At 47.6% G+C, this 26,204-nt stretch overlaps 1 long non-coding RNA gene across 1 annotated transcript in view; it reads right to left on the bottom strand.

The window, feature by feature from the left end:
* LOC119459713 (uncharacterized) overlaps positions 1–25,080 on the bottom strand; it is a 36,311-nt gene extending 11,231 nt beyond the window's left edge. Inside the window, exons 1-3 of the long non-coding RNA XR_005193768.2 lie at positions 24,920–25,080; positions 21,177–21,329; positions 7,517–7,590 (exon numbers count right to left, since the gene is read on the bottom strand). This is a non-coding gene — a long non-coding RNA (uncharacterized LOC119459713). The remainder of the gene's footprint in view (positions 1–7,516; positions 7,591–21,176; positions 21,330–24,919) is intronic.
* Positions 25,081–26,204: the final 1,124 nt, after the last annotated feature.

The following is a 26,204-nucleotide window of genomic DNA, read 5'->3' on the forward strand; positions in this document are numbered from 1 at the left end:
ATCGATCAGTGTAACGCGACAGCAGCGTTTTAAAAAGGCCCACACATTGCCAGATTTCGACGTCGGAAAAGGGCCGAGATGATCCCGGCGCGAAAGGATGATTCTGAGGACACATCGATGGTGTAAAGGAATCCTGCGGGCAGCATAGCAGGTTTTTCGTGGCACTGACACAGCGCACAGGCTGCTACGTAGCGGCACAGAGTGGTACAGGCCTGGCTAGTAGAAGCGGCGCCTTACGCAGTCGTAAGTACGAGAAACGTCAGGTGGCCTGCAGTAGGCGCGTCCTGCTGCTGCTCAAGAAGTGATATTCGGTGATGACGCGGTACAAGGAGTAAAAATGGACACTCCTGGCGCATTTCTGCCGTCATCGTCGCCGTGAGGCTCTCTATAAAGTTCAAGGGCGATAACACCATCCCCGCGCGCCCGGCGCTCCATGTGCGTGTGAAAGCGTGCAAAGGAGCTGACGATCGCGGCTCAATCTCGCCCGCGTCAAAGCGAGGAAAGCGGGCAGGAAGCATGCCGTCTTCCGCGGCACGCGAGGCACCCAACGTTTTGAGGCATCGGGAGAGAGGAGGCTGGCGAACGGCATTCTACTCCGGCTTCAACTGCTTATGTGGTGGCTGCGCGCGGTGGCGCAGCCGTATCTTGAGGGCAATTCTGCGTTGGGGGCAGAGCCTAGGTGCGTCGGCGGTTCATAGCCTTGTGCGTGCTCTGTGTTCTCGGTGCTCGGTTTGCGTGGAAGTGATAGACAACACGAAGGTCACTGCGCTCGCTGCTGATGCCATGTTTCCTCACGCCAGTGTTTGGACAGCGAGTGTCCGCTTTCATCGAGTGTGATGTGTTCATGTTCGCTGTGCACACTGACGCTACCCTTATGAAAATGAACCATGAGTTTCTGATTAGGACGTTATGCGTTTCTAATGTGCCATCAGACAGGTATCAGAAATGCATCGTCTAATGTTGTTTAGCATCACAAGTACATCAGAGACTCAAATGGCAATGCATATTAGGATTTCTGATGAGAGCAGTACACAGATTTTTTTGTCCTTGCTAATGTCAAAGCACATGACATAAAAATGTGTATGACACCGACTTTAATTTTTTTCTTATTTTTTTTTATTTTATACAGCGAAGCTGTCCTTGGTTAGGATCTAGAAAAAAAATGCCTCCGAAATGTTGGCAAAAGACAAGTGGGCCGATCCTGGAGGTAGTGCAAAAAGGGTCCAAGCGCAATGGCACATACGCATGTCATGTGGGCCGATCCTGGCGATAGTGCAGAAAGGGTCCAAGCTCAATGGCGCAAACCTCTGTGGACTCGGCCGGGGACCTGTAAAGCGCCCTTGAATTACCCTTGTCAGACGTGGGACCCAGAGAGACAAAACCAATGCGCCGGCGCGATGAACGCTGTTGCCCAAACGCTAGTCTATGACGATGCGTGTCGAAACGTCAGTGATAAAACGTAATAATCTTACCAACCAGTAGCGGTGTCTCATTCTCTCGTGACATAGCCATTTCCCTAGCGACGTCATCAGTTGCCCCTTCGACTCGGTATGGGTAAGACCCGTGTCGCTCACTCCGCAGAGGAAGAACGTGCCTTCGAGGAGCGCCGCCGCACTCAACAGCGCGAATGGATGCGAAAGCGACGAGAAGCCGATACGCGCAGCGGCCCAACGTGCTGAGGCCGATGGTGCGAGGCGGTGCGAATCTAGTCGCCTAAACTCGCTTTCACTCGCACATACATAATACTGCGCGCGGCGATGCAACGAAGTTATGTGTTGTGTCTTTCCAACCAAACATAACCACCAAAGTAATAAAAATTTAAATATAATGAAGCAAAACCAACAGCCTCGCTGGTCTTCGATCTTCACATAGTGGGAGGGCTCTGCTATTTTTTTTTGGGGCGTGGGGGGGGGGGGGGGTAATAATACAGATTATTAGTCTATCATATCGAGCGCAATTCACAGGCCAATCGCAGTGTTACATAATTTGCCAAAAATGTTGATTTAAAACCAATTTTGGGGTTTATGCGAAACCTACGATCGAGGCACACTACAGAGATCGTTTCGCCAATTTCTCAGCCTACAGCTGATGTTAACGACAGCAGGAGGTCATCTAAAACGACGTGACGGCGCAGGCAGTCAAAATCATTCATCTCACGTCCCAGCGACAGCTTTCAAAGGATAACATAACCAGATCTCTAAGGCCATGCTTTTGCTCGCTGCAGACGGCGGAAGCAATCCAAAATTAAAAATACGTCATAGAATTTCTTTCTACGATAAACTATAGCGTAAAATGTGGACTGTTCGGTGGTTTGTTTTACCTCGCAACATATATAGATAGCTGGGCGTAACAAGGCACAAAACATGAGTTCACTGGTTATTATTGTTGGCATCACGGAGGCCACAACAACCTCACAAGTATGCAGGTGGCGCTGTTGTTTTTCCTCAGTCCTCAAGATGGCGGTCGTCTGTGCGAGCTGCAACTGTGCTGCTTACGATGTGTTGCTTGATCGTGTGTTTTTATGTTTGCTGTAATGAAACAGGACGTAGTTAGCGTGCACAAAAGTGCCAGAAGATACCTCCTGTCTCGCTGCAAACTCGCCGTATGCGTGGCGCGCCAGGTAAATGTGGACCAACGATTTTCATGCCGTGGCCTTTGTCTGGTTGTCGTGGAAAGTTCGGCGGACGTCGAAAAGAAATAATACGTATTGTTAGCGTGCCTCAGCTCGTCCACTACACAGCGACATCTATGATGGGAGTAATGTCGACGCAGCACCAGCAACTTGGAGAGCGTCGTACCATTGAAAAGGTAAGCAGTCGTGCTTGCTAAGTACACGTGTGTTGTGTGTGCACCTCGTGTGTGCATAGCATGCCTTGCGAACGTAGGCAATAAAACTTCTGCGACAACAGTGAAACCTGTGCTTGTGCATGCTGCGCGCTGTTTGTCAGAATTTAGTTACGCAAATTTATTGCTTTGATGCGAAATTGAATATCTTGATAAGCGTTTTCTTCCCATCGGGGGGGGGGGGGGGGGGGGGGAGAAAGATTACGTTCGGAAATAATCGTGTTCACCTGTGAGTGCGGTTCCGCTTTTCTGCTGAAGTTACATAATCATGACTCGTCTGTCTCTTCACCGATTCTTACTGCAATTACGTTTTTTCGCTTATAAACTGTTCCACGTTGTAAATAATCTGTGCTTACCAGGTTTTCGGTTTACGAGCAGTTTGAGGAGAAAACGAAAATGTAAGCAGTCACAGCTTGCTACTAGTACACTGTTCTTTTCAAAACAAGGGGTGTTGCCATAACTTTGACGTAACTAAACATGGCAGGGGAAAGTTGTTTAAACTAAGTCATGAAAGCAAACTCTAGTATGTAAACAAACATTTCTTGTATGTGCTGCTGCGTGCGTGTTTAAATTTTTACTTTGATGAAGGGGTCCCTATTATCAGGACATTCTTCAGTGACTAGACCATGTGCTCCGTTGCCACCCTGCACTAGTGCAGACATGTTTTCGTGACGGTTTTTATGTGCACCTTACATGTGTTCACAGTTTTATTGTGCCAATCAATGCTATAATTTAATACAGAACTCATTTTGCAGAGGTGAGACCGTGACCCTCAAGCAGTCTCCACATAATGGCAGGAAAATGCAGGGATCCCGCAGCCATGGCTACAGCAGCACGGCGTGTAATCTGGATGTCATGTCAGGTATGTATGGAGTGTACGTGTACCAGAAAGTACGATCTCGGTATGATTTGTGTATAAGCTTACTGACATATTACTCAACTCAGCTTACTAAATAGGCTAAATATTTATGCAACTTTATTCAACTTGCTGCTTATTTGTGTTCATAATATTATGCACACATTATCGTGTTCTACATAAAACTAAACCTAACATGTCTTGATGTTTAGCATTTTTTTTTCGCTTCAATCACTTGGCTGCAAGTTCAATTTTATTTTTGCTTTGCACACAGTATATTACACTTCTTATTTTGGTTTTATTGTTTTGAAACTGTTCCTTATGGTGTCGCTTTTATTTCTGTGTTTTTTCTCTGTTTATGCTACACGCATGTGCAGTTTTTGTGCATGTTAGAATTCGAACGGTAGTGCGCCAAATATGTCAAAGGTCTAAGTGTGCAGCGTGCTTACCATTGTTACTTTAACATTGCTATTTACAATAATTTGTCTTGTTCTCAGATTAACTGCCACTGGCAAATACACATATGATGAGCTTAAATTTCTTGAAATGTGAAGGTGTAGCCGTGTGACAGTTGAAGTATGGCAGCAATGTTCAAGCTAACTTGCGCCAACTATTACTACAGTATGCGAACGGATACCCATCCCGGTATTTGTGCATTTTCTGAGAACCAGCCATGTCCACTAGGTGAAATTTGTAGCGTCCTTTTGAGTTTGCTGGTCAGTTCATGCAACTTTTCAGAACAAAATTTACACTTTGATAGAAGGGAGACCATTACTAATGGGGCTGGCTCACAAGTCTTTTTATTTATGCGGTATGCCTCACTGATTTTACGTGTCAATTTTCTAGTGTAGGTGAAAAATAGGTGACGATCGTAATCTGGCCAGCAGTCCTATTGCTGCAATGCACGGCCAAGACGGATGAGCATACTGGTCTTTTGAGTCAAATATGGTTGATATCTTAAGTACATATTTAGGCATCAGCCAGTCTGCACTATGTGCATTTGACCACATGTGAAAGGAGTACAATACACTGCCTCGGACACACACTGGACAAACTTAGTGGTATCTTTAACCAAGCAAGTCTCGCTTGCCGGTTCGCATTTCACAATTCACTTACGAACTGTCATTCATATCCTGTCTACAATATTTCTTTCTGGTTATATATGTGCATTGCAGTCCACAAGCGAATTGAGAAAGACACCCAGGCAAGGGAGGCTTGCTTAGTTAAAGATACCACCAAACTTGTATTGTATCCGTCAGGGGTTGTGTGGTGAATTCCTTTGATCATGTGTATTTTTGGTGAGATTTGCATGGGGCAGACTGGCCGGTGCCTCAACATGTGCCTAGGAGAGCACGAACATCGGTGGGACATGGTGGACATAGGCCAACATAGGCATGGCATAGTGGACTTGAAATGCATGAGAACTATGCCGGTAGCTCGTGCAAATATTCTATAACAGCTGGCTCTTAAATGTCTCGGGGTTGCATTTGGTTGCCCGTACACCAGCGCTCCTATGCTTGTTTCCACGCCAAGTGATCAGATAGAATATTTTACAATTCCCACTAGCAATCCACAGACACTGCTGCTCTTTGTAGAGTGGAAACCAATACAGCCAGAGTAGTTCACAACACGTACACCCCACAGCGGATCGGCACTGCATGTTTGTACAACCAAGAGAAATTTGGGCATACTGTAGGAACTGCTACACCCAAAGGCTACACGGCGGTTCCTCGACTTTATGTGAACCAACATCGCATAAACTTTTTGCACAACTAACATCTCCAAATCATTCCACAGCAAGTGATACAGTGTGTATTCCTGTGGTTCATTGCCAAGTGTGGTTAATTTTCTGTACTTTCACCATGCAGGGTACACGTGCACTCGCTTCAAGACGACGACCCTCCACCTCAAAAACAGCCTCTCCTCAAAGACTAACAGGGAGACTAAATGAAAGGAAAATACCACATCCATAACCAGACAGATACTATGTGTTCCTTACATTTAACCTCCTTCTTTCTTTAAGGAAGCGTGGTATATGCTCAATAAATTTTTATCAACTTTTTTTCGTTGAGAAATGTCTGATGTGCAGCATATGTACTGGCCCACGTACATGTTGGATGTTGGAAAAAGTGCTGCGCCTTGATATATGTATATCAAGCACGAAAGACACATCAGAAAATGTTGCCACACGTGGTGGCTAATTTTGTTTTATGAATTCTATGAAAGCCAGCAATCTAATGTATAAACTCAGTAGAGGCTCATTAGGAAGACATGACACGGTCACACAAAAACTGCTTTGGAGCACGCATTATGAAGACATTTCATGCTCACAAGAAAAACACTCATCAAGTATGCATCAGAACGACAGTGGCCAATATGTTTTAGAATGACATTAGGAATACATCAGAATATTTCCGAAGAAACACATCAGAGACTCATTGGGCTGTAATGTCAAAAGTCATCAGACCTTCATGTGAAACTCATCTCATATTTTCTTAAGGGCATGCTTGTTAATTTCGTTAGCAAACGAATGTGTACAAGTTGATACGGCCGATAAAAGTACTATCCTCACTTCGTATGGCGCTCTGATAATTCGCTATTGCAATCGATGCTTCGCCTTTCAGGCGAAACTGCGACTTTTTTATATTTTAAGATTAACTGGAGCCTATGTGATGAGACAATCGGCATGCATAAAATGGGACTCGAATTCCTTCTTATCAAGATCAAATTTCATCCGAAATAGCCATACCTTTCCAAGTTTCATGAAATGCATTCTTTCAGTGTGATCCCATATTTAGTGACCGAAAGGCGATGGCGTATCAAGAAAGCGCGCATAACTTGTAGCACTCACGACCTTTTTTGTGGCACCAAACAACACAACAGTGCCCTAGTAAAAAATGCTCAAGTTGAAAAAAAGGCGCGATTAAGTAGCTTTTATTCTTAACCTATCTGCGTAGATAATCGACGCAGTAACGATTCGGAGGCCCCAATTTACTGATAGCGAATGTTCATGCATAATTGATATCGCCTTCGTTATTCCTATCTAAGGACGTCTTCCTGAAAATTCTGCGAAAATTGCCACTGCTCCCCTCAAACTATCGTCGTTAGTACCGCTGAAAAACGAGCTCTGCAATAACCCAATACATTTTGGCCGGCACGTATGATATTCACCTCAGGTCTGAATCCAAGACAGTTGGTGAGGTAACATCTTTGAACGGAACAGTCTAAAACGTGTGAGCTTAAAAACGACTTATGCGCTGTTAGTAAAATTAGTTGGTGGCGAGCACTTTATGTGTCTGTTTACCGCTCGCCGTGTCCCATTGCTTGTTCTGTTTCGTTCAAGCAAAATATTGAAGTTCTTTGTTTTGAAAAGCGTTCTGAACGAGAAGTCACTGTATTGGGGTAATTGATCAAGTACCTTTTCAAGGGCCAGCTAGTAAAAGTGAAATTGTGTGTTTTAACGACCCCAATGGTAGCATGGGCTATGAACCACACCGTTAAAGAACCTGGCATTCTTTAACGTGTGCTTAAATAAAAGTGCACTTGCATTTTCTTATTTTACCGCACTCGAAATTTGGCCACCGTGGTGTGCCAAGGGCGTAATAACCACTCATCTAAGAGGGTGAGAGTCAGCTCGCTTCAAAAAGAATAATGAGCCAATGAGTGAAAAATAGAGAGAAATTGTGACGGTGCAGAATGGGGATTCTTCGAAATGCAGAGGTTCGTACGCAATCTGAAAGCTGTAGGAAATCTATTATCAGCGATTACCATGCGTGAGAAAACGCGATTTATGAGGCACATAAGGTTGTAGCTTACCGAGATCTGGGCCCACTCGCATTATTGGTTCACCTTTGGAAAGAAATATCTTTGCGTAATTTCGCTGGCTCCTCCTGAAAAAAAAATATACTGAGTACAGATGTTGGTGATTCCTTCGGGTGGGAGTGAGTGAGTGAACTTTATTCGGTCCACAATAGACGCGAGTAAACTCGACGTCACCTGGCTAGGCACACTCGCAGACCATCAGGTCAAACCTGACGGCCCTCTCGCGGGCCCTCTGGACTGCCACGATTTGAGAGGTCTCATCATGGGCCTTAATAAGCGTCATCATTGCCTCTTGGTTGAAAGGGGGACCGGCAGAGGCGCAACCCCACAGCATATGCTGGGAACCAAAATACTTCGACACCAGCATTCTTCGGCATTTCAAAAATACCATGTTGTATACCCTTGCCAGTGACAGTGCATTTCTTCAGTTAGTCACTAGCGCGTATGCCCAAAACAGGGGAGGAATTCACTAAGCTGCGATGTTCGTACGCAATTTCTTAGCCAAAACGTTCTTACGCTGAGATAAGGGTGCCACCGAGAGAGAGATGAAACTTTACTGTGTCCATGATGGGGTCTGGGGCGGCGGTGGTTGGGAGACTAACCCCCAGACCTCCCCTTCCTGAGACGGCGGCCAGTCCTTGATTTCTGGCGGCGTCTTCGGCCATCCGGACGGCCCAGAGCTGCTCTTGTGGGCCCAAGCTTAGCAGAAAAGTCCCCACTGCTCGGCCGTAGTTATGATGCTTGTAGTGTTAGTGTGGTGGGTGTTGGTGGGTGAAGCTTTCGCGCATGCCCAGATGATGTGATCGAGGTCAGCGCGGACCTCGCAGGCTTTGCAGAATGGGGAGTATACCTATGCGGAATGGGGAGTATACCTTTGCAGAATGGGGAGTATACATCGGGGTAAATGCGATGGTATAGCACGGGGTTTGGGAAAGTTCGCGTCTGAAGTAGTCACCAAGTGGTGGATTGAGATTTATTAAGTGTTTTGTGAGCTGGGGTGTAGCGTAACCACTCTCTGCGGTAGTGGAGGAGGATTTCTCTAAATGTGACCATTCGGTCACGCGCGCGACCGCGATGCAGGACAGAGGGCTCGTTGGGATCGAAAGACGCAGGAGGAGGTGTGCGAGAGCTCTGGCGGCAACTTGGATGGTTTCGTTTCCAGCCAGACCCGAGTGACCAAGGGCCCAGATAATCTGGACGCGGCGTTGCCTTGAGGGGGGATTGCCCGAGAGTATTTTCTGTGCTTGGGTTTTTGATGAGTCCTCTTGTGTAGTTGTGAATGGCCGTTTTTGAATCGCTGATGAGGCAGTGTACATTGATAGAGGCGTAGGCGAAAGCGCTGGCCGTTTCCCCTCCTTCTTCGGGTTGAGTGATGAGTATTGATGGGGGCGTGGAATAGCCGTACTACGAGCCCGCGACTACGGCGACCGCCATGGCATTCTGGTGGGAGTATTCCGCGGTGTCCACGTAGGCTACGTCGGCGGCTTGGTCGTAGCGCTTTTGTAGCTGTTTAGCCTTCAGCACGTCGTCACTGATTGTGTTCTGGGTACATATTACGAGGTATGGGCGGATAACTAACTGAGCGCGAATGTTCGGAGGGACCGGTACTTTTGGCACAAATTGGGTGATGTAGATTATGCCTAGCGTGCGCAGAATGTGCTGGTCCGTGGGGAAGTTGGCAAGTCGTTCGTATTGAGTAATACGCTGAGTTTTAATAGGCTCGTCTATGGGGCTGTATATGCCGAGGGTGTCCAGTTTCTTGTTAGAGGTGGAAATCGGGAGATGTAGGGCTTGCTTACAGGTCCTCTTGATCATGATGTTGAGTTTGAGTTTGTCAGTCGCACTTAGGCGAAGGTACGAGGTGACATAGGTGATCCTGCTCAGGGCATAGGTGGTTACCAGGCGAATAACGTTGTTTTCAGGGTGCAACCAAAGTAGCAGCGCATTTAACTTACTGCGTCGTATGAGAGCGAGGAGGAAGCAAAGCTCGGAATAAACGACAAGAAATGAAAGAAGTGCGGTCAACTGATAGCATGATCGTACATCATGGATATGTAGTTCAGGCAAATCACTGCACGATCCTATTCAACAGCTTCCTTTTCCGGACGTCTGCTACAGCGCCGACCGGCTCAACCAAGCTCGCCCGTTCACCGCACCGACAAAATAATTGCAGTGGAAGTGTTACGCATTCTTCTCACATTTGTGCGAGAGACAAGACTGATGAACACATGGTGACATATGTGGTGCAGAAAAGACGCTGAGTCGGCGCAATTCCGGCCAAGTCTGCCAGGCTCACCCCGCCTGTATACATCATCACCCCTACTACTACTACTACCACCACCCTATAACAAAGCGACTAAAGGTCTTTATTTCGATACTAATCTCAGAAATAAAAAAGGTCAATAGTATATAGTTCGTATGGCCTCAAGGCAAGGGGCACTGCACCCGTAAGTTCACCGGGACGGTATGTGGTCGCGCGGCACACAGTTGCAGGTGCCGTTTTAATGCTGCGCATACGCTCAATATCAGCTCCCTCAGAAGCCCGTACCGTTTAAGGGGCTGAATGAAGACGTCGTCAAGCGCCAGCCGACGACAAAACGCACGCTCCCTTCGCGTACGATCACTGTCGAGGGCCGTTAAAAAAGAAATGCAGAGAGAAGCCGCGGATGTCGACACTCCCACACTATGACAGAAAACTTCACTACGTAACATCCACACCTGCAAGTTTGGCTGCCTATCACACTTTGACAGCGTATCAGCGTTCTTTTTTTCATGTCTTTTCCTCAGCTGATAAAACACGATGATGCCTCGTACCAGTTCCGGAGTTTGCATTGCAGGTTCAGGCGGCTGCATTCCGACAGAGGCGAAACGAACAAAGGCGCGTACACATCAATTTCGGAGACCTCTCGGACTTGCTCTTTAAGCAAGTCCAAGCGCAGCTGCACAGTCACAGAGCAAGAATGTCTCGCAGTAATTTTCGCAGTACAACGCTTCTGGTCATACCTGTACGGACGCCCCTTCACCGTGGTAACAGAACATCATTCTCTCTGCTGGCTGGTTAACATCTGTGATCCGTTTGGTCGGCTTGCGCGTTGGACGCTTCGTTTACGCCGACGCTGACGGCACGCCGACGCTGACTGCCTCTCGCGCCTACCGCTTCCGACGACGGATTGCGACGCGGGCAACTTCGATCGCTATATCGCATCGTTGGAGCCAGGATTTTCCGATAATAATACCTTCAAGATCAAGCAGCAAAAGGACAGAGCATTAGAGCCACTTCTCACTACTGCAAGGAAATCAGCACCATCCACTCGTTTCTGCGTTCGTTACGGAGTAATGTACAAAAAGAACTGTTCTACTACAGGCCCACGATATCTCCTGGTGGTCCCGTAGAGTCTTCGTGTTTCCATCTTGTGCGCTATGCATGACGATCCAAGTTGTGGTCATTTGGGATCGGCGCGAACGCTCTACCGTGCGCCAGAAAGGTTCTATTGGCCGAGAATGCGTCAGACGATCGACCAGTACGTGTCCAGCTGCAACAAGTGCCAACGTCACAAGCGTCTGACGAGCGATCCGCCTGATCGACTACATCCAGTGCCCCAAGCACTCCTTTCGAGCAAGTCGGCATTGACCTTCTCGGTCCATTCTCGCGGTCATGTGATGGGAATGGCTGGATTGTCGTTTGTGCCAATCACTTGACACGCTACTGTGAGACAGCCACTATACCATCGGCTACTGCCACAGAAGTCTGTATTTTTCTGCTGCGTTTCGTCATTCTCCAACATGGACCTCCCAGAGTCATCATCAGTGACCGTGGGCGCCAGTTCACTGCAGGCGCGGTCTAAGAGATGCTCCGTCTATGTGCTTCTAGTTTTCGACATTCCACCCCATAATATCCACAAACAAATGACCTTACGGAACGAACCAACAGAACCCTCACTAACATGCGGTCCATGTATGTCGCGTCCGATCATAATAAATTGGACAGCGTGCTACCTTTCATGACGTGTGCTTTAAATACCTCACAGCACGAAACTACGGGCTACAGTCCCTTCTTCCTGCTTTATGCTCGTCCGCCGCGTTATACGTTGGACACAACCTTCCCGATTTCAAGCCACGATAATCTTTGTGCATCCGAAACCGTCTCTCTTGCTCAAGAGGCCCGACGAGTTGCTTCTTGCGCACGCTTTTTTTTACAAGACCGATCGAAGGCACGCTACGACCGCCGACGCCGACACGTGATATATGACCCTGGTGAATTCGTGCGGCTGTGGAAACCACCAAGAAAACGTGGGTTATGTGAAAAGCTACTGGCCCACTATGTGAGGTCTTATGTTATCAGGGACCGTATAAGCGAATTGACCTACCGCATAGCACGCCTCACATCATATTACCGACGGTCAGAACAGACTGAAATTACGCATGTCGTCCGTTTAAAGCCTTTTGTCTCTCGACAGCCTGTTTGACTTAGCCGGTGGCCTTCGTCTGCGCGGAGGGAAATGTGATACCCTTACGTGCATTCCAGGTTTACGCCTTAACAGAATGTGGGGGATCCATGACGGCTGAAGAAAAAGACGACATGCGGCTGGCTCGCTGAATCTCGACATGCACTCAGATGAGAAATATTCTACCTATTCGTTATCATATGCGTACGTATTCCCAAATTTATGTTTGCAGAATTTTATAAATCTCCTTTCTCATTGTTATATCGAACTACCCGGTTCTTGGCCAATCTCCCAGGGTGGGTATGTGCCACTAACACCAAGGCTCTACATCTACATCTACACTCAGCTGATCAAGGCCTTCGCGACTAACTCTGCTTGGCTGGCTGTTCAATAAACGCCTTTCGTGGGCGTAACAATATATATACAAGTGGATGGAGGACTATTGGATGCCTACTTGTCTGCTCTCAAGTTTGAGTATTAGAGCAGTCATTTTTATTAGCACCTTTACGGAAGATGCAAATAGGTGGCGAGCAGCTTAAGACTTAAATTAACATTATTAATGGCGAATTCCATTGGGAGAACAGGAGCACTCAAAAGCACGCTGAAAGTGCTCGTTCCAGAGGCGCCGTGTTTCAGTGGTCGAACAGGAGTGGGAGAGCCGTCATCCAGTGGTAGAACAAGAGAAGTTTCGCTGCACCGAGAGCAGCCGGGAGCAGTCCGGACTGCTCTCGCCTGAAAAGCGGAGTACGGAGGAAGTCACGTGACTTAAACCGTCATATCCTCCTCATTTCTTTTTATTTTGCTTCAGCCGGCGCGCGCGGCGGCAATGGCGGCAGCCAAGCGTAGTTGGTGTTTTGGTACCGCTGTTTTTTGACGTCGGCGATACGAGCGAGCTTCGCAGCGATTTAGCGACACATCCTGGCATTTCTAGTCCGCCTTGCTTCTCGTTGGATGCGCGGGGGACAGCGGCAGCAAAGCGTCGTCGCCTTGCTGAAGTGCTTGAGACGCTCGACGGTGACAGCAGCGAAAGCTGCTGGAGCTCAACTTCAGATTCAAGTTTCAGATGATCTTCGCAGGCGGACACTTTGTGGGATGCGTCGGCGCTGCACAAACGTATGTAGTACGTGGCCGCAAACGGTGACAGCCTTACGCCCGACAGATTACAGGACGATCACGCGTGTTTTGCCGCTCTCCTGCAGAGAATGGTGGGACGTCGTTTGCTTTAGTCACATGGTACATTTCTCCTCACATGTCCCCCTCCCACCTGCTCTCCGAATGCACGCCGTATTCCAGTGGCGGGTCGAGTGCGCCTGTTCTCACTGCGCTGTCGCCCGACTCCGCACTGCGCGGCGCCCTGCTCCTGTTCTCCCAATGGAATTCGCCATAAGTGAATCGTTGGTATTTGTGCACATTTTACAATTATTTTCAGCAAACAATGTGGGTTTGTTATTGGAAGCTTATATGCAACTTACTCCAAGGGCACCCCCCCCCCCCATCCCTTCCATGGAGCACTTGAAATACGAATACAGATACGAAGAACTTTATTAAAAGCATCCCAAGAAGCATCGCCCCTTAAGGCGACAACGCGGGCCGCTCTCACGTGGGGCTGGTTAGGCCCAACCTAACCGCCGCATCGCAGGCTCTCTGGACTGCCCAAAGCTGAAGATACTATTCCGAGCTCTTGATGGCCGAATTCCACTTCCGTTCATTGATGTCCTTATCCTCTCGTAACGAGGGACACCGCCAGAGCAAGTGTTCTAAATTGCATGCCCCCCCCCCCCTCCCCGCAGCTAGGACACTGTGCTTAAAACATCCGGGAATAATCAGTGCCTGAAGGCTAGACTACGATAGGAGTTAGTCTCAAGCATCCTAAGGGTTAAAGCCTGAGGTCTTGTGAGCTTTTTATGTCGTGCAGGAACGATTCTTCTCTCCAGAAAATTTTTTTTACTGAATTCATTAAAGGTGAATAGAGTGTCTCGCAACTCTTGGACATTGGACTGTGACAGGGCTCCTCCGTCCGCTCGGAGAGTTAGCATGCACGCCTGGGAGTGGGCAATGACATTGAGGTTAGTGAGCGAGTTCAGATTTAGGCTGAAATGTGCCGGAAAACAAGTGATCGTATGTGGAGTGATTGATTGCCATGTTTCTGAGAAAACAAGGGGCCTCTTTCGCGATGGAGCCCGAGAGTCAAAAAGAGCTAAAGCAACAGCAATCTGCACCGCTTTAGAAGAAGTGCTCCCAGCCACCGAGGTTGACGAAACAGCATGACATCTATGATCTATTGACATTATGGCAAATTGAGACGAGCGGCCATATTGAGCCGCATGCACAAAGCAGACCGATTGGGCTTCATCCTTGATCTTCTTCAGGATCACAATCGCCCTGGCACTACGCCTTCCCCCATTGTGCTGCGAGTGTACATTACGAGGGATTGGCGCAATGTAAATGCTTTCTCTTTGCTCGTCAGTGATTCGATGCCTTCTCTCTTCAGCAAGTACTGGGTAAAGGCCCAGGATGGCCAGAATTCTTGTCCCCGCCGAAGAGCAGGACAGCCAAGCCAATTGGGCCGATTCTTGCGCCTCGATGATCTCCTACAATGAATTGCGTACTGCCACTTGATAGAGGCGTTCTGTACTGGCAGTCATGGGGATTCTGAGTACCCTTTTGATGCTTTTCCGAATAAAGATGTTCAACTTCTTTTTCTCAGAAGTGTACGAATTGTACATAGCTGCTACATAAATGATGTGCCTCAAAGGAAGGCGTGGAAAAACCTCAGCAAATTGTCTAACTTCAAATCTTCCCTTCTGTTAGACACTTTGTTGATGAGCCTAATTACATTTACCGTTTTCGTTGTGATTCTAGCCAACGTGAGGTTGTTCGGCCCATTTCATTCAATAAGTATGCGTAGTACACAGATAAAGTCGACTCAGGGAATGTGGCTTCCATCACGTGTAACTAGCTTGATATCAACGTCCGAGAGCGGCTTCCAACCCTTGGGCTTGGGACCCTCTGTGGTTGGCCTATAAAGGAGTAGCTCAGATTTACTAGCCGAGCATCTCAGTCCCTTGTTTTCGAGATATGACTCGACTTCATCGAGTGCCGTCTGGAGGCCTGTTACAACCCCCATAACTTCCTTTGGTGCACCAGATCGTTATATCGTCTGCATAAAGCGTGCGATCTATCCAATGGCAGAGAGCTTTTCCGAGAGAGCCCTCATTGCTATGTTGAAGAGAAGTGGCGATACCACCCCACCTTGCGGCGTGCCCCTATATCCAAGCTCGAATGCCTCTATCTTGAGATCACCAATTTTGAGTATCGCCTGCTTCCCCTTGAGAAAGGAGCTTATATAGCTATGAAAGGCAGCACCCAGATTGAGCTCCGATAATTCAGAATGTGAACGTGAGACACATTGTCAAAAGCCTTCTCCAGATCCAAACCCAGGATAGCCCTGACATCTACGGTTGCGTTGTCAATGACCTGGCATTTTATGAGCTTCATCGCATCCTGTGTGGACAAAGCCGGACGAAAGCCAATGATGTTGTATTGAAATAAATTGTTCTTTTCAGCGTGTTCCGAAATACGGTTGTGAATGACGTGCTTCGCCACCTTACTCACGCCAGACGTGAGAGAGATGGGCCGAAGATTTGCAAGGCCTAGGGGCTGCCCCGGCTTTGGAATGAGGATAACCGATGCCGGACTTCCAGGTTTCCGACAACAATCCCCACTCCCAAATCCGATTAGTCTCTTCAATGAGGTACCCAATGAAGTTGTCGTCCAGGTTCTTTAGAGCTCTATTAGATATTCACTCTGGACCTGGGGCAGACTTGCCATTTATACTGTGCAGTACCGCCCTAACATCGCTAGTGCTGAATGGCTCGTCGAGCTTTGAATTTGGCTCGCCCTTGTATGCAGGGTAGTCGATTCGACTGGCGTCATGTAGTGGGTAAGATATTGTAATCGCTACCCAGGTCCGTTGATATGTTAGACCAGTTACCCCAAACCACATTCTTGACGAAGGTGAGATCTGGTGTAAAACCTCTGGTACAGGAATTACAGACTCTAGTTGGGAATGCCGGACCAGTAATTAAAGTAAAGCTTTGATGAACTGCACTCTGCCATAGCTCGGTACCTTTGCGGGTATTCTCAGGGAACGCCCACGCTCGATGCGGAGCATCGAGGTGTGCCTGGCTACGATTAGGGGGGAGTTCCAGGCTTTGCTGCCCGCTTTCGCAACAATCGTTGCAAACCTCTGCCTGTGCTCAGCAGGTCTGCTTTATATATTGAGCATAAACGTACTGTTCTTCTTTAGACCCCTCGGTATAATTTCTACCAGGGAGTACTCCACTTTCCTAGAATTATCGCTAATGACATGGGAGATGAAAGTGTTTCTATTGGTTACGAGAGTACTGATGCCCCATTTTCCTTTACTGTATGTCGTATATGCTTTGTAGCCCGGTAAGAAGACTGAATCTGTGAGCGTTTTTTGTAATAGGATGACGTGCGGCTTTTTCTGATGCGAGCTCTAGGACGTTCCTCTTGCGCCGGAATCCCCTACAGTTCCACTACCAGAATGTAATTCGCTTACGGTTTGCCGCCATGATTAGACTAGGGAGTTAGTTTGTCATATCAGATGCTGCTAGATGCAGCCGCTATCTGCTCGGTGGAGCAGAGCTTCGCTTCTTCCCCGTAGTAGGCTGTGCAGGTTAACTCATGTCAAACACGTGCTTCTCAAGCTCGTCCTGTCTGTTACTAAGTAATTTTAAACTTTCCACGAGACCCTCAAACGTGGCTTTGATTGACCCCATCGCAATGATAAGGGATTTAATTTCGTCTTTAATTTCTGACTTGGCTTTCGTGGCAGAACTGCTAGGCTCTGGTGCCGCTATGGCTCTTTTTTAGGCCGACGTTCATTGGGCGATTCTTCACCTGGGACTTACATGGGAGGTTCGACCACGACAGACTGATTGTGCTAAATTACGTTTAGTCACGTTCCTTAGATCTGCCATATCGGCTTTTAGTTGCTCCATTGCCATATTCAGAATTGAATTCTCTTTTCCAAGCTGCGCTACCCTAGGATGACTATGCTCTGGCGGCGAACGCGCCGTTACCTTTTTGGGCTTTCCGTTGACTTGGTCTGCCAAGTGGGACCAGCTCCTTGCTTAGCCGGCTTCTGGATGCTGACGCTCGGCCTGCTGGACCGGAAACTGGAGCAACATATGGTCTTGGATGTGCTCCTGGAACGGAATCGCCCTCTCGTGCGAGAGCGTTCCAAAAGAGGGCGATCCCTCGGTCGTCCTCCATTGCGGCGCCGGGGGACGACCGGTCCCTTGAACGAGCCCTGGAGGAAGCTCTGTCCTGGCTCGGGCTGGTATCATCTGCCAGTACCCAATAGCGGCTGCTTCTGGGCTCCCGACTCCTGGACTTGGATTTCCTGCTGATGGCAGACTTGAGAGGGGTAGTCTCCACGTACATGGAGTTGTGGGGTTCTTGATCGCGTCTAGCTCTTCTGTTTTGCCTGACGACGTATGGAACTTGAAATCTCTGCTTGAAATCCTTATCCGCGGTGAGATTACGACCTCCGCAGAGAGAACACTTCAGGGAGCAGCCACTGGTGCCAGTTACTGGCGCCACAACCTCGACAGGTTACGTCTTCCGGGGATGGGCAAATATCAGCGCTGTCGCCTAATCTGACACACACGTAGCAAACAACGGTCTGACTCTAGGGCAGGTAATATATATATATATATATATATATATATATATATATATATATTAACGGATATGAAAGGCAGGCACAAAAAGAGAGAAGGGAAGGCGAAGAGAACGAAGAGCTTGAGAGGGCGGACTGCGCAACGATCACGCTCCGCTCATCGTCCATCTCCTGTAAATAAAACCATTTCTTCACAACTCTTCGTTACAATATATATAGTCCCGTTCGTCTACACCTCAACGTCCCTCGCCCCCGTCCTACGCGGGCCGCTTCTCGGGAAACTAAGCAATGTAGCCCCCGGAGGTGAGGCTGCATTGACGACTCGGACTGCAAAACCTTTGCCGACCCCTGCTGCTCGACCGAACCTTGTTGAAATGTTTACTGATGATGTCCCTCTTCAAGCCCTCATCGATACTGGCGCTCACGTGTCGGTTATGTGATCAGATCTTCGTAGCCGTCTCCGTAAAGTCCTGACACCTGCTGAGTCGCCTGCCGTCCGAGTAGCTAACGGCAGTACAACAGCCGTGATGGGAATGTGCGCCGCCCGTGTTACCATTTCCAGCCGTCCAGTGTTAGTTCTGTTCACTTTACTGGCCGAATGTCTCCACGAAGTGATTCTTGGAATGGATTACCTGACTGCACATTGACTACGCAACCGGCACCCTTCGCCTTCAACTGCCCCATTACTTTGCCGACCCGACCGACGACCACAAGTCCCGACTTCGTTCTACCGAATTTGATCAGCTGCAACCTGATGCTGTGACCTACGTCCTTATGTCGCCTTCTCCACCACTTCGAGATGGTCGGAGATGGTATGCCTTTGACGTGGTGCCCGCAATTTGCGACGTCCTCCGGGCACGTCAAATAGCACTACAAGCTCAATTGTAACTCTTGCCAACAATCGAGCGTGATTTCCTCTTCTGAACTTTGGTTCTTGTCTGCAAGTGCTTCCTGAGGGTGTATTTCTTGCTTTTCTGTCCCTTTGGAAGACTGTGGAGTAGCTGCTCTTACGCCCGAACCACGATTCGACACTGCTGCAGCTTCCGGCTACCTTCGAGCGCATGGTGGACTCTCTTCTGCGCGGATTGAAATGGACCACCCGCCTCTGCTACCTTGATGACGACATTGTTTCTTCACCGACGTTTGAGAGCCACCGCCTCTCAGCTATCCTTGATGTTTTTTGACGAGCCGGCCTACAACTAATTTCTGCAAAATATCATTTCGGCCAACGCCAAATACGAGTACTTGATCACTTGGTTGACGCTGCTGGCATGCAGCCTGATCCTGAAAAAGTTCGTGCCGTCGGTGAGTTTCCACTTCCGCGTTCTTCTACCGATTTCCGAAGTTTCCTAGGGCTGTGTTCCTATTTCCGCCGATTTATCCAGAACTTTGCCGAAATCGCTCGTCCTCTCACAGACTTCCTCAAAAAGGACACCACTTGTCGTGGTGACCCGACCAGGCTGCAGCATTTTCAACGCTTATCAGTCACCTTATAATCCACCCGTGTTCAGTCACTTTGATCCGGATGCCTACACAGCAGTTCACACTGATGCAAGCGGCCATGGCATTGGCGCTACCTTGTCCCAACGACCGCGGGACAAGAATCGCGTGATGCCTATCCGTCTTCTTTCAGCACCAGAGCGAAACAACTCCATAATAGAACGCGAATGCTTGGCCCTTGTTTGGTCCATTGCTAAGTTCTGACCTTACCTGTTCGGTCGACATTTCACCGTCGTGACAGATCATCATGCCTTATGTTGGCTATCCTTACTCAGAGACCCGACAGACCGTCTTGGCCGCTGGGCTTTACGCCTGCAAGAGTACACATTTTCCGTGTCCTGCAAATCTGGGCGGCTACTTAAGGACGCCGACTGCCTCTCCCGCTATCCTGTCGACCCACCCGATGGCACCGAAACCGATACAGATACTTGCGTTTTGTCGATCTCCGACCGACTTCTCACGCATCGCAGACGAATGCGTCATGACCCATATTCGCGATCCATCATCGAACGCCTTACCACGGAGCAAGAGGACGCTTCCCTCCATATGTTTGTTCTCCAGGACGGGACCTTATACAGACGCAATATGAATCCACATGGTGCTGAACTGCTTCTCGTCGTTCCCCAGCATCTGCGCTCGACAATTCTCTCGCAGTTACACGATGTGCCCACCGCTGGTCATTTCGGTGTCTCACGTAGGTACGACCGTGTGCGCAGACGATTTTTCTGAGCTGGGCTATATCGCTCTGTTCCAAGCTACGTCGCTGCCTGCGAACTTTGCCAACGCCGCAATAATCGTGCATTGTCTCCCGCTGGGCACCTTCAGCGTACAGATATCCCCAGTGAGTTATTTTTCCACGTCGACCTGGACCGCCTTGACCCATTTCCAGCTTCGTCCTCGGGTAACAAGTGGGTGGCCATTGCGACGGACTATACCACACGGTTTGCCAAAACGCGGGACCTCTCTACGAGCTGCGCAACTGATGTGGCAGATTTTCCCCTCCCTGAAGTGATCCTACATCATGGTGCCCCACGTCAGCTACTCCCTGATAGAGGCCGCTGTTTTCTTTCTAAGATTGTGGACGACCTTCTTGGCTCTTGCTCAACGTTCCACAAGTTCACGACGGCTAACTACCCACAGACAAACGGACTTACCGAGCGTCTCAATCGTACCCTTACTGACATGCTCTCCATGTAGGTGTCTGATGATCACCGGGATTGGGACTGCACCTTACTCTTCGTCGGGTCGTGAAGTTTGCATACAATTCGTCGCGTCACGATATTACTGATTATTCTACGTTCAATCTACTATATAGCCGGGACCCACTCTTGCCTCTTGACTCGCTGCTCCCTTTCGATGCCAACACTACCACATTCCATGCTAATGACGCCATTGCTCGCGGCCACAGCACGCCGCATTGCCCGTGACCGTCTTCCGCCATGTCAGACTATCCAAAAGCACCGTTACGACAGTCGTCCTCGGGACGCTCATTTCAGCCCTGTGTCCCTTGTCCTGCTTTGGTTACCCTTCCGTCGCGTCGGCCTTTGCAAAAAACTGCTCCCGCGATACCTCGGGCCATACCGAGTTCTTCGCCATGTCACCAGCCTCACATATGAGATATCACCTGTGACTTCGACGTCTTCTACCCCGCCATGAATTGATATCGCCCACGTTTCGCGACTAAAGCCCTATAACTCGCCCACTCATTACACACCCTAAGAAGCATCGAGAGGATGCTTCTGCCACCGGGGGATAATGTCACGTACGAGTTTGTGCCGCTGTGGACAAAATGACGTTGGGAGGTGAAGAGAAGGTTGAAGTGTCTCGGAGGTCGGTTGATGGTGTTACCCTGGGCACTGAGCACACTCCCTGCAATTGTATATTTGCGGTAAATACATTTATTTCTCCCCATATCAATATGTATATATATATACAGATGGATATATATATATATATATATATGAGTGAAAATATAGCACTTGAAATAAAAATTCCTTACCAAATGTCACCCGCCTCGTAGTGCAGGTCTAATATGTAGTAGGCGCGTTTTGTTAAACGCGCTTCGAAATATATGCACTTCTGTTTATGGCTGTAGTCTCCAGGATGGTAGCTTCTTGAAACAGGTCCAAATTCTCTGACGTGTATTCAGTGCCTATGCGTAGGTGAAAGATGCAGTCTTGTTATTATCTACACTGCCAGAAAAAAGAAAAGCTGGTAGAACTACGAGTGTAAATACACACCATTCATACTAACGATGATTGAACTAGATATGTGGCTACATTAGATTGAAGCTACATACACAAGTCACGTAGATGGCCTGGCAGGCAACTCTGGCATTAGCCGTGAATGCGCAGGGATACACACGGGATAGTAAAAAGACGGCAATGACTGCACATTCATGCTTCATAAATTCTAGCGTTTCGAGATGCTGTATTAGACGGGAGTGGCTTTGCTGTCTTCCCACAGTGCCCAGTCACTGAATGCTACGTAGACGCGGTGCGTGGTTGTACTACCTTTGTGATGTGCCCAAGTCCAACAGGTTCTAACTATTTTTTTATTGAAGTACTAATCCAATCGTCTTTTTAACATGGACCATATAACACAGACACAGGTACGTTTGATTGTGCACCACTCATCCGCAGCTGACGTCACAATTCGTTTTTCTCTCGCTTAGGCCCTTCCAGTAGGTATGTTGAACACAATAGTAGGTTTTTCCTAAGTTCATTTCAAGCCACAGGAGTAGAAATCGTGCCGTAGCCGTCATATTGTCACGTATATCTGATACCCATGGTTATTTACAATTTAATTACACGGAAGCTAACGGAACAGCCGTTACAGTGTGACTGAACTGAAGCGGAGGAAGACGACGTGTTGCCACTTGATATAGCGTCGCCATCTCTGCCTCCGTCGGTTTCCGCGTAAATAAATTGTGAATAGCCTTGGGCATCAGCTACACGTCACAATATTATCCTCATTGTCATCTTTCTGCTGTCTTCGCCCGCCCTTTCGTCATAGAGCAACTGTTCGTGCTGCACAACCACGTTCGCATACCTGATAACGGTTTGCGGAACCCCAAGCAAGGCCAGAGAGCCAGGTACAAGTAAAATACTTCCCATAGCGCCAACTCCAGGAGTGGAAGGAACCTGCCTATCTTACTTTTTTTTGCACCAACTCCCGTTATAGTGCCTGATCAGGCGCAATAATTTCGCCACACGTGCATTGTACTGCACTTACACTTACTGCAGATCAAAGCAGCTGCGAATTAAATTTGGAGCATAATTCGTGCAGGGTCATTTATTTATTTTGTACTGCTAGCCTTAAGTAGGATGGGCATATGCAATGATACTAGCGGAATAGAAATGCAACATAAAGCATACGACTGGCATAGTGAACATAACAGAAGGTAGCAATGCTAAAATTGTATACAAGCATACTGTTACGATGAGAGGTGTTTATTTATACATGGGAGGATGAACGATGGTAGCCGAAGGCTTAGGTGTGGGAGCCGCTCCGAGTCCAAAACAACCTTGTTCTCTTTTTTTCGCGAAGGCTTATTCCAAACCAACCTTGTTCGCTTTTTTCACCCGTCGGCCAATGTAACCTAGCAGTTCCCCCATTATAGACGATGCCCACTGGGCGAATCATTTGGATTTTCGTTGGTGGAAAGGCTTCAGACGGGCGACGTTGGCGATATTGGTCTTGCGAGGGTGGTGACCAGCGGACGTGAGTCGGGATAACACGTAAGTAACGTCGCTGAGACGTGCCAAAAAGACGAAAGCGCCGGTGCAGCGGGTCAGACATTTTTCGCAGAAGCCAGGTTTGCGACGTGTAGTCCACTTCTGCACCATGTCTCCGTTTATATACTATACGTGCTGATGTCGCTTTTCATAGCGAGCCTTTCAAAGGTCTTGCGACGCAAGAGTACGGAGACGGGCGATCCGTTGCGCTTCTTCAGCGCGACAGAGCGTCTCGGTAAGAGAAGGTTGATTGTGCTCGACAAACGGAAACGTTGCGTTAAGAGTAGTGGAGGGTTGGCGCGCGCCGAGAAAGTAAAAGGGGATGAAACCGGTGGTCTCATGCAGCGCACTATTGTAAACGTAGGTCATAAAATGCAAGATAACGTCCCAGTTTTTGTGCCGAGAGTCGACATACGCGGACAGAATTTCGATGAGAGTCCTGTTAGTGCGCTCAATGAAACCGTTCGGCTGTGGATGGTACGGAGTGAGGTGACGAAACTGGCGAAGCCGAAAGGCGGAGCAGCTCCGGAACTACATCGGCGACGAATTTGCGGCCACGGTCACTGATTATGACAAAAGGGCACCCATGCCTCAAAATGAGGAACCGTAGCGTAAAGTCCGAAATGTGAGCCGCTGTTGCTATAGAGATCGCTGCCGTTTCGGCATAGCGAGTAAAGTGGTTGACCCAGACAATAATCCAGTGGCTGCCGCTGGTTGATCACGGAAAAGAGCCTAAGAATTTAATGTAGCAATATATATATATATATATATATACATATATTTAAGCATTCCATACATTCAAAGATGCACACACGGTTACCACAAATTTCTTAACGCATAGGCTCCTCTTTCCCGTGAATACAGCCACGAACTGTTTAGAGAAAAAATGAGCTTTCGAATGTATCATCGCAATTTGTTTAAGTCCACAACCTTGTTTTTATGGTGTGAGTGCACGACACGTTCAGACGTGCGCTCACTGCCGGGAATTGTGTGCAGAGGCATAAACATGGTTCGAGTCATTGTACAGATTGCAGTATAGCGAATGTGGCCGTCAGGCCTACACTTACATCTTGTAAGGCTAGTCGGTATAAGGAAGTCACATTTGGAACTGATATCAGGAATGTGTCAGCAATCTCGCTCTGCATCAGACCAGATGGCACGCTAGGAGCGAAGTATAATGGCAATCGCGCTGGCTGATTCGCACTCGCACTGGTTTAGTCAAGTGTACGCGCGCACTAAATCAGTCTATGGCGCTAATTTGCACCGACATCCCCGCCTCTGGATGCGAAATTAGCCTCAGCGAGTGATACATTTAATTGTAAATGCCTCTGAACAAGAACCTGTTAGAAAATTTTGCTGAAATGTACTTGCCCTGGAATAGCACAGTGTTCGAGCTTCCGAAATTATTGCAAACTTTAATCGCAAAAATTAAAAAGTGACTAATGAACATTGTCTATACATATTACTATCTAGAAGTACGTTCAACAAAAACGCTTGGACATCTTGGAATAGAAAAAAAGACATGCACTATCATTATCATTAGTTCCGTAACGAGACATGGACGTGACAGGCGCTGACTTCGAACATGTCATCACTTAGCTTTCTTTAATACGTTCTTTATTATGGAAGTTTACCAACCCACCGAACTTGCCGCGCTTGTCAGTCTAAAATAAGTGTTTAATTTGACAAGATATGCAGAGGCAAATAAATGTGTCGTTGTTTGCTGTAGAGTTTTGTTGCCCAGGTTGCAAGGAAGCTTCCACCCGGGAGAATAATTTATCCAGTGAGAATGGGCTGCAATTTAGTATAACCGCAGACATTTCTTATGTAAACTGCAAAACAACTATATATATAAACATGGTCCTGATCGTTCTGTTACTGTTGGCACATTACAGGCAGTAAGAATGATGTGCAACTGAGTTATGTACCCAAGTTTTGTACACTCCGAACAATATTTTATATCAGTAATAACAGCAGTGGGAAAATATGAACAAGGTATGCTTACATCCTTGAGATCTTGAAGAGTTTCTCCAATAATGATGAGAGGTAGGTAACATACGACAACAATTCTTACGGGATTCATGACCCATCGATAAGCGTTCCCGTATATGAGCTACTAACGTTATAGGGCTTGGCTGCGTGTAGATATTTCAGCGCATCTTCTAATAGTTGTCTTGGCACTGCTCTAAGAAATATTGCACAACCATGTATTGCGAATTGTTAGGTTGAGTCGCCGACAGGACAAATGATTGCGCACGAACAAATGTACAATCGAACACCTGTGTCAGACGCACTTACTCGGTTACTTTTTTTTTTTCATTTCATAATAGCTTCGTGAAAAAAGTACTGTGGCTATTTTTCTTTTCTACGCGCAGCCTGGTATCTCTGATGAAAATCTTAAAGAACGCGCTAACAATCACAATCGATTGGGGGAATTTTTGCTCATTGGAATACAGGCAGGTTTTTAACTGCAGCGGCTATTCAAGAAAAAACAAAGCGATTTGGAAATGTCTCTTGAGGTACACTTTTCGCATTCTTCTAGATTGTTATTCCTGAAGGCCCACGCATGAGTGACCAGGTATCGTCACGTTCGCCACGTAAAGCTGTTACAACAGTGATGCCAATGGGCACAGGCTGAGCAGCAGTTATCGATATGTTTTTTGAAACGGAAGACCACTTGTTCGATACAGCCCCACCTGGTTCAGAAATTAAGCGTAGTGTTACATCAAGCAATACCATATGAGATATACTATATATACCCTGAAAACAAAATAAACAGCCTGTTTGCTCTTCTTTCTGCCATGTGCCATAGTGCAGGTAGATGTTGGTGAGTTTTCTTAGAATAAAGAAAATTAGTGGGTGCAGCAACAACAGCAAAGCACTGCGTACAAAGCAAATGTGTTTTATGCTATGTAGCGTTCTGGTGTAGGGTATCGTATATATCCGGTAATATCTAATAACCCGATTGTAGCATCAGTTCATGACAAAGCACGAGAGCACGAACTTCCAATCAGATGAATAGCGAATAAATGGCTTCCTGTGTATTTCGGAAGTCGCGTATACACGGTTGTCCAAGATGTAATGCACCAAGTCATAAAGAAAGGCCGCATATTTTACACCAATAAGATTAAGTGCATGTTATTTTGAGTAGTGCTGAGAAACAGCCAGTAACGTTTAGTTTCTAGCATTCAATTACTGATTTAGACATATCTCAATCATTTTCAACTGTTCTTTTAATTGCGAAAGTGTAAATTACAGGGTGGTACAGTTAGCAGCGCGCAGGGAATAAC

Source organism: Dermacentor silvarum, chromosome 7, assembly GCF_013339745.2.
Source record: "Dermacentor silvarum isolate Dsil-2018 chromosome 7, BIME_Dsil_1.4, whole genome shotgun sequence".
NCBI lineage: Eukaryota > Metazoa > Arthropoda > Arachnida > Ixodida > Ixodidae > Dermacentor > Dermacentor silvarum.